This window comes from Mizuhopecten yessoensis, unplaced genomic scaffold (genome assembly GCF_002113885.1).
Source record: "Mizuhopecten yessoensis strain PY_sf001 unplaced genomic scaffold, ASM211388v2 scaffold10661, whole genome shotgun sequence".
Lineage (NCBI taxonomy): Eukaryota > Metazoa > Mollusca > Bivalvia > Pectinida > Pectinidae > Mizuhopecten > Mizuhopecten yessoensis.
In genome coordinates this window covers 113,227-130,146 of record NW_018408658.1, presented here as the reverse complement: position 1 = coordinate 130,146, position 16,920 = coordinate 113,227, and the positions used below count along the sequence as shown (strand labels likewise).

At 35.6% G+C, this 16,920-nt stretch overlaps 1 protein-coding gene across 2 annotated transcripts in view; it reads left to right on the top strand.

Annotated features, from left to right (window-relative positions):
- The first annotated feature begins 3,109 nt into the window (after nt 1-3,109).
- LOC110461771 (secretin receptor-like) overlaps nt 3,110-16,920 on the top strand; it is a 46,764-nt gene continuing 32,953 nt past the window's right edge. For both annotated transcript variants that reach the window (XM_021515414.1, XM_021515413.1), the window contains exon 1: nt 3,110-3,172. The gene's annotated coding sequence lies outside the window, so the exon portion shown is untranslated. The remainder of the gene's footprint in view (nt 3,173-16,920) is intronic.

The window sequence follows — 16,920 nt, the reverse complement described above, 5'->3', positions numbered from 1 at the left end:
AGTAACACTGTTAACACAAACTGTATGTATGATTATAAACACATACTTTAAGTAACACTGTAAACATAAGCTTTAAGTAACACTGTAAACACAAACTTTAAGTAACACAGTTTACACAAACTTAAAGTAACACTGTAAACACAAACTTTGTGTTACACAGTTTACACAAATTTTTAGTAACACTGTAAACACATACTATAAGTAACACTGTAAACACATACTTTAAGTTACATTGTTACTACAAACTTTTTAGTAACAATGTTAACACATACCTAAGTAACACTGTAAAAACATACTTAAGTAACACTGTAAAAACATACTTAAGTACAACTGTAAAAACATATTTGTGTGACACTTCATAAACAATCTGTTTGTTATACAAAATGGTCGTTATACTGCACAAAAGCTCTTTGAGTCCACGATGCACCAGATATAGATACAAATTTAATTGATTGCGTCGAAGGCTGTAGCCTCATTGTTGGGAACTGTCGCCGCATTAATGGTCGTTGCATTATATATAGCAAACCGGTGATTTGTTGACGATCTGGTTATCAAGGATTTCGTCATTTCAGAGATAAACATCTAGGGAAAGGACATCAACATTGACTAACTGTCTAAACCAGAACCCTGGCAAGTAAGTACATTATTTTTCTGTGCGAGAAATAATTATACGATTTCTTTTTTTTCATTTTGGCACTTATTGCTTAGTTTCAATACCTTTGTTAACATAAGTTGTGCTAGTATCTGATAACAACGTTTACTATGTGCGTGTTGACTCTATATTTGTATTGGTTTATTGATGTATGGTGTAATTTTGATTTCGTTTGGTGTATACTGTGTAATATTACATATATTTATAACTGTGCTTACAGTAGGTGCTTAAATATAACCAAACATATGTATGTAGGTTTTATGACACATATATGTTTATACATCAATATCTTTGTATCAACAGCACCCATTACGAGTTCTCGTAAACTGCAATGTCAAGATGGTGTTCATACATGAAAATTGATGTTAGGGCTAGTTTAACATTGCCTGAGGGATATCTAACACAAACGATGAGGATATCTAGAGCATGGTTTTTGGAACGTGGTTGTATTTTAACATTTATATTAGTTTCGGATGATAAACGCCATGTACATGACGTTTAAAACACGAAATCCACCGCGTGTGTAAAAACACGTTACATTATTAATTAATATGCAAACAAACATTTTTTTATACAATGGTATTTAATTTGCATGTATGTTTATATAAAAGTATGTCAACTGTTTCATTAACCAGCCTCCCGTCAGAGGAAAATATTAAGTTATTCCCAAAAGATAAATGTCTTCACTAAAGTGTTGACGTTTCTAGAAGTATACTATAGTACTGTCATCGTATTCTCACAAAGTACGTCTGCCATTAAATCAGACCTATGTTAAACATTAAACCCTATCCCCCTATTGCGTTCTCAACGGGGTTTAGTTATATTTAAAACCGGTCTATTTAGACCCTTTAACAACAAAACTCGTTTTTGCAATTCTCCATTTATTGGTCTATAAAGACAACGTTCGCGGTATATACAAGTAAAGAAAGCCCACACGTCTTTTTTAAACGTATCTATAAAAAAAAAAAAAAAAAAATAGACAATAAAGATATTTACTTTTGCATGCTGTTGATAAAAGCAATGTAGAAGGTGTAACTCCACTTATGACCTTGGGTAAAGTAATTAACGTCGGCAATTTAAGCTCATTGAATCACATAAAAACTGCTTATGACTAATTTGGAATCATATCTACCACACCTTGAATATTACTAGGTGCTGTCAAGGATGTTCAACTGTATCAATGAACGATACCGGGATAGAAAACAATGAAACAAAATTGTAATTTCATAACACGTCCGGAGTTGGGTAACGGCAGATGCATCAGTTAACGACTTGACTTGGGAAGTATAAAGGAACAGAAAACGGTTTTACATAGAATGTAACAAATTGATATTTGTTCCTTCAATGTTCGCCCTCGTGGAGAACAGCCATTTTGTCAATAATTACAGTATTAATAACCTATAGTTATCATGTAATGGGATACAGCAGACAACTTAATTCCCGATAAACCTAAAGGTTTGAGAATGCAAGAAAAGCACGTGTAGACAAGAGGAAATAGTAATGCAACTGATATTCTAAATATTCTTTGTGGCACTTTTCTACATGCTGGCAGGGCCTTTTTTTAATGAACACTTACATGCATTCGCCATGACAATAAATATGCTGAAGGTAATTACATCTTCCCACGGTTAAAGGAATGTGGTCAAAGTTGTGTCACTACAGAACTACGACAGGGTCACCTAGCACAATTGTCAATATTATAATGTCGTGTACTCTGGCCTTACTAAGACATTATACCTACAAATACACACCCCTAGTTGTGTGTGGTAGGACTACACACTGTAGACTAGTAAAATTACCCGAGTCTAGACTAAATCTATATATAGCATTACAAAAGATCTGAAAGCAAATCGTATGTGAATCCCGGCTAGAAGTGGTGTGTAAATTATATCTCGCGCATTGTAAGGAACATGATTTGCGGCTAAAGTGAATTATGTGGGCTCGTAACTCAATATATTTCATGCAATGGTGATTAGTGATTGCATAGGATGTTCGGCTAGTATGCAATAAAATAGCATTAGACATAAGAAAATATGCTGGTTTCACAGGTACGATTTACATAACGACAAGGAACAGTCATTAAGCTACTTTTCTTCAATTTAACATGGATTTCGTCCTCGTCAGGAAAGGATTGATTGACTAAATATAGTTATGTTTAGTTGATGATTAAATAAAGTCTTAATGCCGGCTAAGCTTCATGTTTTCTATTGTAGTAATTTAAGGTCAATGTCCAAGAGAACATGGGTTTCACTAATATGTCTTTCCGGTCACGGGTGCAGTGTGCTATTTTAAGAGTTCATGTCCGGATAAATGTATGTTTACTTTTTACAAGTGAGCAGGAAATTAAAAACAAGTTGTGATTTATTAAAAGTATTGTGACACGCGGTATCCTCCTGTCAATAGCCGGGTAGCGCTGTATATCAACACTGTGTGGTGACTGTATCATACAAGTTGTAAGAAGACAGGCAAGAGTCGTATAGACACTGATCCACAATCACATTATACTGAAATCAACACAAGGTAGGGTACCTCTTTATACTTATCATTACCTATTGTTGACATCGTTACCTATTTACTTGTTTTTACAGATTGTGTTTCTGTTGATATTTATTTTGGTGTCGTTGTATTCTATTGATAAATAGACACGATGTGATCACGACCTTATAACAGTTGCTTTATATATTATATAGCAGAACATATCAACTCCATATTCTTATTTCAATTTACATTTATTTTCATGACGTCTCTCTACGAGTTCTAATGTAACATTTGTACCAATGTATATCTCATTGAAAAGGGTACATTTATAAATATGGAACAAGATGAGAACTATACTCTATCCTAAGTAAACTTATATATTGTTTGCGTTACTACAGTAGGTTCTAGTAAAACACATACAGTATTGTACTGTTTACTGTGGTCGTATCCAACATTCTGAACTTTGATCATACGTTTTAATTATTCATAACTTTGAAACCGAATATATGCAGTAGGTGAATATCAGCTATCTCTACGATGATAAATGAACTACTTGGCGACACTCCAGTCGACCTGATGAGAGAAATACCATACCAGTTTGTCGGGTACACCATTCGAGACACAAAGCTCATCCCATAAATCAGAGCGATCATTCTGTACAGCGTTTAATGCGCGACTATAAAGTACATTGTATCTATGTTGATAGAGTAAATTTACACTTTGTAACTAACTTAACTGATCCCGATGACTTAAAAATACCGCCACCTTACAATATGACTTCTTAAACAAAATGCAGCAAACCTAGCACCAGTGATACCTACATACTAATTACAGCTTTTTGTACATATTGCAGGCTATTTTTGTTGGCTGTTGTTTGACGGCGACTCCAATAAAAAGGAGCCATATTTGAAAGGTGTTAACCGGCAAGCCGATATTCTTCTCCTTGATCCTATAGACCACTTGATTAACGACACCTTTAACTATTGTTAACCCCACCCCATTCACCTGTATTTTACGGCGGTTTACAGCAGTGTCAATGTATAAATGTCAATACAAGCACGTCCAAATGCTCTGTTCCCACCGTCTTCCTGACAATAAACAATACTCATGTCTAAATGTCAATAATCTTTATTACTAAAGAGAATTTGGACCAAACGTTAGATATTCCTAATGCATTAAATTGCTCTTTTTAATCGTAGTTTGTCAGTGTATTTATGATTTATAGAGTATATACACTTCAAGAGGGAAGGGGAATTTTTACAATTATCAATTTAACGTCCTATTAACAGCTAATGTCATTTAAGGATGTGCCTCCATGTGTGTTGTGTATGCGTGCCTGCGTGTGTGTATGCAGAAGACATGGTATTTTGGTGCTATCTCACTGAAATACCATGCCGAAGAGGGTGCCAGCACAACATTCCGCCCGGTCACATTATACTGACAACGGGTGAACCAGTTGTTGCCATTCCCCTTAATGCTGAACGTTAAGCAGGGAATAACACCTATCATTCAAAGAAAGATAAAAATCCCAAATATTGCAAAGGTTGCAGCAGATTTATTTTGGTCGGTTTTGTGTCCCCAAATAGAGGACACCAAAATAAATCCCCAATTCTGCAGGGGGGTTCCTTATTAGTCGCCTCCTACGATTCATGCAGTGGACAACAGCAGGTGTATTCTTTTCCCGATCCCCTACCTGCAGGGGTAAAAATGTAAGGGGAAGAGATATGAGAAAGAATTATAATATAATTATCATTAGTTCACTAGCTAATCAACAGGTTACATGCTTTACTTAATTGCCCATCCACACACAAAAAGTCAAAGAGGGCAACACGGTAGCCCAAAGACACAGCCAAGTCACACAAGAGGCACGGTAGTCTAGTGGTATGACGTGACGCCGGGCTCGTTACCGATGAGTTGCGGGTTCGAGTCACGACACGTCACTGTGTTTTATCTTTGAACAAGATAGTTTACGCCTCTTGTTCCAGTCTACTCAGCTGTAAATGAGTACGTGGTTCGGCAGTGCTGGAATTATTGACTGGTTGCAAAGACCCTATAACCACGGAGAAAAAGACTTAATGACGTCATGTTGTAGGAAAGTTTTCCCTTGATTAGCTTTCTGCATTGAATTAATAAATGTTTTTTTGTGATTTTTTTGGGGATAAAATTGATATATACTTTATATAACTCACGTCCTTGGCCACATTTTCAAATTGAATAATTATTTTTCAATTGATTTCTTTTAAATTAGCTATTTAAGCAAGACCATTGTACTGAATTAGTGGATTAATATTATCCAAAAGTCAACATGCCACTAAGTTGTAATACTTTGTCCCATATTTAAGAAGTTTCAGTCCAAAACACAGTTCCACTGCCAGTACAAATCAAAGGTTTACCACACACTTAACATATAACGGCCATCAATATACTAGGAGTGAAGGAGTGAGTAACACAGTGAAACGTCTCAATCTGAATTGAATTTAATATAGATATCTAACGTGTGATCTATAACACTGTTTTAGGTCAGTGTAGGGTGGTCGGGTGGTGCAGTGGATGGCACACCTGCCTTTCAATAAGGCGGCCGGGGTTCGATTCCCCGATCCGACGTGAAAAGGTATAGATTCACCTGCCCGATCACATGGGTTTTCTCCGGGTACTCCGGTTTCCTCCTACCATAAGACCCCCGCGCGCTAACATCCGGGCCAACAAGAGCGATTAATATAAGTTGAAAGAACTATAAATATAGATTATATTTAGTCACTGTCAGCTGTTTTTGCTCTTGGTAATGAAGCTTAAGTTGTTATGATTTATGTCCTTTCACAACCTGAAGGGTATTTCATATGTAACGGAGATTTTTTTCTTTGTACAGAAAAGTAATCAATTTGAACACAAAACAAAACAAAATATATTGTATGTTTTGGGTTAGACATTTCTATACACTGCAGTTAAAGGGTACAGTATTAAGGACGCTCTACCCGTTCGCATTTAACCAGCAGAATTCGTTGAAACTTTCACACAATGGTTATGCCACTTTGTAGGTGTTATTCTATGAAAATCTAAGCATTTCGATGGACTGGGGATTTTTTGGGAAAAAAATACCAAAAAAATGATTTTTTGTCAATTTAAATATTTTCTTATATTTTGGTGTTTCATTGTTATTGTTCCAATAACAACAATACAAAAATGAAAAGAAGTATTGTTAATCAACCCTACAAATATTTTATTATGATTATCCATAAGCTAAAGGCAAACAGGACACACAGTGTCAAACAAAAAGAGTGAAAAATTGAACAAAATATACACAATGGCTTTAAAATTCATTGATTTTACATTTTACAATAAATTTGATTGTGATGAGAGTTGTCTTCCTTGAAAAAAAACACTTTTCTCAGAGAGATACAATTAACCCAATGACAGTTATCTCTTTTACATATATCGAAAATGATGGAAGTTAATTGAAATTATGATTTCGGAATTGTTAATTTATTGTTCTTTTTTGGAACAAAATTACTCTCAATCATGCACACTTTGGACATAATTCCACAGCTCGCTAGCGCATGGTATATTAACATGTCACGTACATATATGCCTTTTCACGTTCACTCACACATGCATTTTCATAGGGATCTTGATATATTACAAAACACTATTTACACGGAGTACAGCATTTGTAAAAAAAAAAGGATTTACTCGACAGAGCGTGTCTCGCTTTATAGAACAAATCTTAACGACCTCGAGCTTGTGAACTGATGTAAGCGCGTGATATGTACATTTGAGGTCGGTACACAAAACACATCAGTCCGCATTCAATGCGCTTCACAAAAGTAATACCTTCTTAAAGTCGCTTGGTCCCATGTCAGTGTCTTCGTGTGAGTCAATTTATGTCTTTGTATCGGAAGTTTTATTTCTGAAGTTCATTTCATTACACATTTCACAGGTAAGTCTCGATATCGGGTGTTAAGGTAATAGGATTGTGTCACCATTTCTCAGTAGAATTTCTTCAATTTAATAAATGCTGAAATTGTGTAAAATTAATTCTCTATACACGATATAAAAATTGACATTTTATAATAAAACCATATACACATAGTAATTGCAGGTAAGAGTTATCGGTCTTGAAAAACTTCACAGTATAGAAATAGGTAGCTGGGTTCCTGAAGTACAGAAAAATGGACACATGTGACTCATTGATAAAAAAAAAAAACCTGAATTAATGCCTGGATTCCTTTGAAATACTTTAATATTGAGAGAACACACTGTTCTGTCGATTATAAACATACAATATTCATCAGTTTAATAGTAAACATTAGAATTCGCGGAAATTGTGATACTGTCTCCAGGCTACATTGGATTTTCAACTAGGGATGTACTTCCTGTTTCCGTTTATCAATACACTCCAATGACTCTAACATATCATGGTCAAGCACGTGTATTATTGTTTACCCGGTGTTACCATAATTTACACTACCGCATTGAAATGCCCGATACGCAATACGGTAATGACGACAGGAAAATACGACCAGCCAAAACATGTGTATTACGAAGGGTGGGAAGCCCTTCAGGTGCATGTTGTATTCGATTGGTTGAGTGTGAGAGGCTACATACGTCCATTGTTCTCCTGTAGAATCGGGATGCTCTTAACGTTCGTCTGGATATAAAATATTTCATAGAACAAATACAAAGAGATTCATATGCCATACAAATTGTAGTACCCCTAGAATCTGGATCTCCATTTTGTCAGATGTAAGCTTCAAACGACCCTGTTCGCACACGTCTATCCGTCGTTACTGTGTGACCTTGCATGACCTTACTGTATAACAAGAGCGATATATATTGTAGTAATGGCGGCATGCGTTTCAATATGTTGTTTGTTGCTACAGTGTGTACCATCTGGTTGATGTCTGAAGTTTGATTATATGTTGGTCAACATCTGTCATCTGCCCTAAATTTATATCTCATCCCAGACACGTATCGTATAATCATTCAAAGATGGCATGTACTTGAAAGACAAGAAACTTGCGCTTCGATATTTTAAAGTATACTTCAAAAATGAGTTTACATTCTGTCTTCAAGTTATCTCACATCCTATATGAGCATATTTACAGACATTTTCTCCGATTGTTTATCATAAAGCATTAGAAAATGACACGTGACTTCCGCTCGCCTTAATGTGGTCGTTGTGTTGTGTATCCTCACGTGCACTGATTATGTTATCAAGAAAAGATATACTAAACACTCTTAAACGAATATTTTGTTCGGAAGTTTAAAATATCTGAAGAACCGTTGTATTGGGCGTTTGCTCAAAGATCTTAGTGTTCAAGATATCCCAAATAATTTAGCTTTTTGCACTAATCCTCCCTAGTGTTTCCTCCTTTTTTCTCACAAAAATGAAGCATGTGCTCATTTATTAAATACTGTATTTCCTCTTTTAGCGTGCTTTTGAAGTATGCCACTTCTTATCATTTCAAAATGAATCAACTGGGGAAAATAATGGAAGACAAGATCAGAGACCACTAACTGAGATTGGACATGTAACTGGAGAGGTTTCTATAGCTCCGTCATATATACCCGCTCCCAAACAGAGGTTTTAAACCTTGTTAGACATAGGAGAATGCTATCAGCTATTTGATTGTAAAATGTAACTTGTCTAGAATATAGACCCTACAGAAATTTCTTTTTTACATTTTAAACACCAGATATATGTATATTGTACAATACAAACATGTATCCTTTCAATGATGTGTCCAGTATAAGTCATTACGGTGTAAATCACAGCTAAAAACAACAAAATGATATTCATAAAATGGAAGTCAAAACTTCTACGTCTTGACGTTGAGACATATAACCAGACTAGTATGGTATACTATTGTGTATCCAACACAGTAACGTGAACTCCAACACTCACTGAAATCACGTCTGCCTCAGCTTCTTCTCTCCAAATCCTCAGAATCAAGCATACACGTATCTCAATATCATATTTTAAATTGATTATACAAACTTACAATACTCACAATCACCTATTAATCGGACTAGACATTTTGGAAGACTCATTTTAAAATAGACAAGGCTTACAACTTGAAGATGGATTTCATCGATTTTATGACACTATAAGATTATATAAGTGTACTTCCTTTATAAGATGAGATGAATTTAATATACAAATCTTTGAGTGAAATGTGAATTGGTAAAGTTTGAACGTGTTACTCGTTAAGAAAGCAAGGTTTCATTGTGTAGATTTCACAAATAGCTTGTTGAGATCCCTTCTATTGAATTACAGAAAGAAACGAGACGACCCGCCACAAAAACATAATGATGGGTTGGGCTTGTCTTTTGAATTTCAACAGAAGCCTTAATTAGGCTGATTTGTATCAACTTGTCGACGTCTTGTGAGATTAACCGGAGAGATAAGCTTGATTTTGGTAGATTAATGATAATGTCTATTAGGAATTACGGCCGAAACAAAACAGATTGACACTGCGTACCTCTGTGTCGGTCTGTACGCTATTCCTGCTCACACCTGACATGAACCGTTAGCTAGCAGCCCAGCGTTTTATAGGGAGGCTGTAAGACTGATCAGCTTCAATATTCAAAAAGAAATTAGGAATTGGATTAGGCCTTAATCTATACGATAGGGAACGTCGACGGGTTCAAGTTGCGATTCTGTTTAATTACGGTTTTTCTGTTTTCTCAAATTTAAATACTTTATCCTTCAGAATCCAAATAATTTCTTGTTTCACTTAAAATATATATGATTCGCTTGTGAATAAGCTGTTGAAAACATTTTTGAATTCAACAGACTATATCTGATGTGCATTGATATACAGACTTACGGAATTGAGTCTTACATGAAGAACCAACGGTAATGAAACAGGGAGAAATGGGTTCTGCAAGAGATAGTCTGTGATATCTCATAATGTATACGTAGGTGAGATACAACTTGGTATTCGATAGTTAATACATAGTGTATACTTGGTGCTCTATGTGCATACGTGATGCCAGTAGGTGTGGTTACACTAGTGGGTGTGGTTGCTCTTGTGGGTGTGGTTAGCGCGCTTCATGTTGGATTTGCCTTTGTTCAGTTGGCATTCATATTGCCTATGAATGCCAACTGAAAGCAGTTCAACACTTATATTTAACATTTTTAGAGTATGTTCAGCTCATAAAAAATTGCTCTTATTATTATTCAGCATTCAGTTCAAATAATGTATTTATATATTTATCGTGTATGCTTCTTCAATGAATAGAACAGCGATCGCACAGGGATGGACAGTAGTTTCCAACGTAACAATTATGACATCATAATTATGATGACGTCAACAATCAGTCCATGGCATTCATAGCCTATATGGATGCCAACTGAATTTGGTTGGATGATATAGTGGCAATGCCATACGATGGTAAATATTAGTGGGTTCGGTTACACTAAAGGGCGTGGTTACACTAGTGTGTGTGTGGTTACACTAGTGTGTGTCGTTACACTAGCGGGTGAGGTTTCACTAAAGGGTGTGGTTACACTAGTGGGTGTGGTTACACTAGTGGGTTGGGTTACACTAAAGGGCGTGGTTACACTAGTGGGTGTGGTTACACTAGTGGGGGTGTGGTTACACTAGTGTGTGTGGTTACACTAGCGGGTGAGGTTTCACTAAAGGGTGTGGTTACACTAGTGGGTGTGGTTACACTAGTGGGTTGGGTTACTCTAGTAGTTCTTCATGCTTTTCCTGTGTGCGCACAGTCATTGTACAGTACATGTATCAAAACATAGGGTGGGTTGGGGTTAATTGCAGGTATATTAAGAAAATACATTTTAAGAATAAATCAATATAAATATAGATAAATATGTTATTTCTGTAGATCTGAAACACTTGTATGTTTTCTCGTTTGAAAAAAAAATACCAAAATATTCAAGTCGTTTTCACCTTGTTTATCAATTATTTCTTACACTGGTTATTCAAAATAATTGGTTTTTCATACAACTGGTAGGTGGTACTTATTCGTATAGAGATTATCACACTTTAAGAATATGTCGTGGGAACAATTTCTCATTACGAGCATGTGGAAAATCATTCCACAGGTCACTACAGATGTGTACAAAGTATCCTTCTAAGTTTTAACTATGAACGCCAGTATTTCTTCGTTAGCTTTTCTTTCGTCTCGAAATATGTAAGATAAATCAAATGATGAGTGAATCACAAGCCGAGGGAAGTTTCATAAGTTATCAAAACGAGGTTTGCCACTTGCTTTGCAACTTAAGAATCTTCCCCAAATGTTCAATTAAAAATAAGTTTAATTACAAGTATAAAAAAATGCGAATATAAAACAAGAGTTGTATAATAAACTCTTTGCTTTGATGGCAATGAGGTAATACTATACATGGATAAATGTGCATGAGACAGGGATTATGCTACAGACCTCTGTAGTAGCTATGCTATAAAAGAGGGTTAAAGATCATACTACGGCCCCTGTGGTAACAATGGTTTATAGGGAAGGCAAGGATCATAATACAGTACCCTGTGGTAGCTGTGTTATAAAAGGGGGTTAAAGATCATGTTACGAGCCCATGTGGTAACTTTGGTATATAGGGGAGACACGGATCATAAAACAGTCCCCTGTTGTAGGTATGTTGTATATGGGAGGCAAGGATCATAATACAGTACACTGTGGTAGCTATGCTATATATATATAGGGGAGGCAATGATCATAACACAGACCCCTGTGGTAGCTATGTTATATATATATGTGAGGCAAGGATCATAACACAGTCCCCTGTGGTAGCTATGTTATATATATATAGGGCAGGCAAGGATCATGCTACAGGTCCCTGTGTTAGCTATGTTATATATATATGTGAGGCAATGATCATAACACATTCCCCTGTGTTAGCTATTTTATATATATATAGGGTATGCAAGGATCATGCTACAGGTCCCTGTGGTAGCTATGTTATTTATATATGTTAGGCAAGGATCATAACACAGTCCCCTGTGGTAGCTATGTTATATAGGGTAGGCAAGGATCATGATACAGGTCCCTGTGGTAGTGGGTTTCATGTGCTGCTAATGTTTGATTTCAAACAAGAATGAATAGTAAAAGTTGTTAAACCTTGTTTCATAAATGTTGTTAAATAAATAAAGTTTATAAAAACAACCTTCATCAACATAGTGTTGTGTTTTAAGAGAATATTCGGTACACCGTTTAATTACGTGACCACTATCATTGGAGGTGGTAGCGATAATTACAGGGATTAGTAGCGGTACTAAGGAGGGATTAACTGTACCCACGTGGTATAGAGTGAAGCAAACCAAGGCCTTGGTAACCCGGGTTACCTACCCTATATTTACTTTAGAGATAAACCCAAGTATATAATAACTGAATAATTTACATCGCCGATTTGAAGAATATTAAAATGTGAATGTTTAGAACACATTCAATAAAGGCGCCTTTTAATTGGCTGCAAGTTTAAATGCTGCAGGAATATAATAATTTATGTTTAAAAACTGTATAGTTAGCAAGATCGATTTTACTAGGTTTATACCTTGCTGTTTTTTAAGTCAAAATGTTCTTGTTGTAAACACACTAGTGCTGATATGTACTGACGTGTAATCAAAGGTCCCCTAAGTCCTAATTGGCCTGTAGCGGGGTTAATATATTGTACGGTAGGAGACTTCTACTGTCGTTGTTGTATTCTGGTATGAGAGCTTCCTAAATTGATAGGTCATCTAAGCCTGAATCCTCATTGAAAATAGTCTTGTATTGGATGGAGAAGGAGTGCGCCGTGAGAGAGGGTGTTACGGGGGAGGGGAACGATGTAAAAGGAGGGCGGGTGTAAGACAGAGAGAGGAAAGGTATCACAGCGATGGCGTAACAGAGAATGAAGGTGGGTTAGAGAGAATTTCACACTTATTGTTTTCTTAAATATTTAAATTCATATATAAGTTATAATGCAAGGAGGAATTTTTGTGCGGATAAGTGTTAACCGCATTTTCAGCAAACTACGTCATCGGAACGACTCGAACAAAAAGCTCACTGCCCTTGTCAGGTACAACAAACATATTCTAGTTACATTATCTTAGTAAAACTGCATAGATGCTAACAAACGCTTCTAAAGGTTATTTAAAGCTCAAATACCTTGTACATCAGCTAGGATTGCTTTTGGATGGGAGCGAGAAGGAAAACCCAGACAAAACGATTACGATATGACTCCCTGATTAATAGAGAAGAACAAAGAAAACTACTCATGATTCTGAAAGGTTTCTTTTTTATAGTGGTGTGAAATCTGTATTCCCTAATTTTGATCTTCAATGTAACATTTAAAAAAAAACAATGGAAAACACGATCAACGTTTTTTTTCTTTTCTCTTATGTATGTTTAAATATGATTTTAATTATATATTCAACAAATAAATATCCGTATCGATCACACATATTTATAGCTCACTATCATTAAATGTTGACCCTGGGAGGGCTTTCTCACTACCGAGTATTACAATGTACCCGTCATCTGGGAATTTCAGTACAATACCTTGCATTGAAAGTTAACTATCACTTGATGTCTACCTAGTTTCGAAAAATAAAAACCTATGTATAAAATGCAAAGTTCAGTCCCAACATAGTTCAACTGAAGTGCGTGTTCCGCTTTAACTATTTATTTAAAAGAAATTAATAAATAAAAAAAAAAGTTATTCAAATATCTGCTTTGATCCTAAAAATACGCTTTATTTAAGTATGTCTTTCAGAGTCCGCAGGTGTCGCCTTCCTTTATTATGCAATGCAATCTATCACTATCAAATTCACATGGGCTTAAAATAGACTTAATACAGTCAACAGGGAAGAACATCGAGTAGATAATCACAAAGGTAGTTTATATACCTAGTGTTTAAGGACGAATTACACGACACGCTGTCAGGAGGTAGACAGGCGTTCAGTTATAATCACAGGGTATGTACAATATAGTTGCAGTGTATTTAAAAAGGAACACATTGTTTCACGTGTGTGCCTTGGACCCACGGAATGTTTTCCGTAAACCATTGTTTGTCATATATGATTCGATATCAACGGCCTTGCACCAAATATAATGCTTTCCGTGATATATTTCGATGACTGACCGATAAACTAACCACACAGGTTGCAAAAAATCGGTCGTCATCATTATATCGTTTGGAAATATTTTATTTCCTTGTACGATAAGGTTGATATTCTTTATAAAGCTATTTTATGTGTCTTGTGATTTTGCTATCACTACCTCAATTCTGATCTTTAGAACGTTGCATTACTACGATTTGACCTAGATTGATATGGCGGCTATCGTCAATGAAGCAGAATACGCTTACCCTTTCGGAACGCCTGGTCGTAGTTCCCGAGTTTTGCAAGGATGGGGATGCAAACTTTACCATCGTTCATGCGTTTCCATAGTTTCATTGATTAAGAGTCCTATTCACAGATTTGTTTACACTTTATATACTCTTGTGTTTTCTTTATCCCTGGGAATATATTCCCATGCAAAATATACGATACGGGACCTCCTGTATCGGAGACTTGATGCTTCATTTTTGAGGGGGGGGGGGGGTAGCATTGATACATGGACATGCACTATGAATTGTTATAGAGATCTGTATGGAAGAAATACAACATCAGCCTTGATATATAGTTATCTCTTATATCTGTATTGGGCATACGCTAATCACTTCTCATCAGCGGCAGCAAATTTATTTCCATAAACCTATACCGGTTACATAACCTCAATGTGAAACGTAGGGAGACAATTGAAAGAAAAGTTTTTTATGCAAACCAATATAGAATTTCTTATTTCCACTGAATATAATGACATATATTTTTTGTTTGTTAAAAAAGTGGCAAATTAGTTTGTATACAATGGTTGTTTAGGCAATACGACCTGCTTGATCATGTTGTTTCCAATTATGCATTTGTCATGACAACCCAAACCAACAGACTTACTATCACAGAGTAACTATGTTGACTAAATAAATAGTTTGGCATATGATTTTTATTTTTTTTTCAAACAAATTTAAGAGGCAATCATTAGCACTTGACCAATACTGTAAAACATTAAATTTACGTTTATAAATATTTTTGATGATATACACATTTTAAGGTCAGCTAGAATAACGGAATATCCTACTAATATAAGTGGCTTCACTTTAATTGAAAAAGACAGGATATATAAATCACGTGGAAAGTTCTGTGTCATTCAGTATTATATTTGAAAAAAATACTTCAACATGTACAGTGTTTTAAAAACTTTGTTCAACCAATATATTTCATGATAAGTCGGCTGTCGTTTTTGTGGTATACGACCGGACTTTAGGCAGACCACTTTGAAATCACCAAGGATTGGGAACGAAATTAAAAGAGACCCTTTATTTTTAGACGCACTTATAGAAATTAGTGCAATAAATCAAATGCACAAAGAAATGGCTTTTGACTGCGATAAATATTGAAAAATTATAAAAACTACAAATGTTACTAACGTTTATATTCAGACCACTGTCATATGAAGGAAAGACATATCTACTGGTATATGTGTATCTAAGGACTGTGTGAATATATTGTTGGGTATCATATTTAACGAAGCTGCCGGTGAATACGTACGTTTTACCTTCTGAGTTAGAAGGTAAAACGTATGTATTGAACAGGAAGTCGTATAAAAAATGTATCCTCAACACTGTTATCACAAACCACACTGGTTATCATTAAGTCTAACATAGGGTGTGCTTTCTAGCATTCACATTTTGAAGAAATTTTACAAAAATCTATTTGTTTGAAAATTAAAATTCTATACACTTAATTTGTGTTTGAACAGACTATATCTGAAACATCTCACAAAGGAATTATGTTTTCGTTTCAATACGGCAGATAACATACAAATTACGTACATCTATTGTCAGTTATAAGACATACAACATTTAAAGCTATATCTATTCTCATTTGCTATTTTTCAACTGCAAACATAAAATAAATTATTTTTCCTGTAGCTTGTAAAATATTTGTTTTCAAATAAATGATGTATAAGAATCGTTTGACCAAAAGTTTTATTAGTTTCATCTAATGCAAAACAGCCTGTTGTGTAGGGGTAGTAGTCTGTCGTCCCACAGGTCTTGGGATCAACTTTTAAGGCTCATTCGACATTGCTTCAAACAATGGGATGGATAACTCTGTAATTGTTTTTTGAGCGACCGTCGGCTGTGTACGTACCAATAGGTACTCGGTGCTATATACAATGGCACTCGGAGTGTATGTCACCCCGCTACAGTATAAATGTTAAACATGTCTGACAAAGTACTTCCTGTTTGTGAGATGAGAAAATATTTCTGTGACACTGCGGTTGTTTTTAACTTATTCTGTGTGCTATAACGTTATGCGGTACCGATGCTGGTTGTTTAAAAATACCGAAGTCGCTCACTACCAATAAATTCTGTATTGACCATCTAATTTCCAAATATTGCATTCATATAAAGTCTCTTCAGTGATTCGTTTTTACTGAGAGACAAATGTTTCATATCATATTTCAGAGTGGTATACGCGGTGATGTTTAATCCCGACACCATCTCGGCAAGACAGGGAAACGCAATTTACCCTGGGAGAAATTCGAGTACATTGTGTTATACCATAGTGTAGTAACTGTCATCAGCTACAGACACTTTGACGGTGTACTACCAACTTCTCCGGTTTTAATGTAAATGATAGTTTACAAATGTTATTGCTGAAATCATTGCTATACGTAACGTTTAACCTATTTGGACCTCCGTACACTTGTGAGAGGTAAGCCCTACTGCCTGA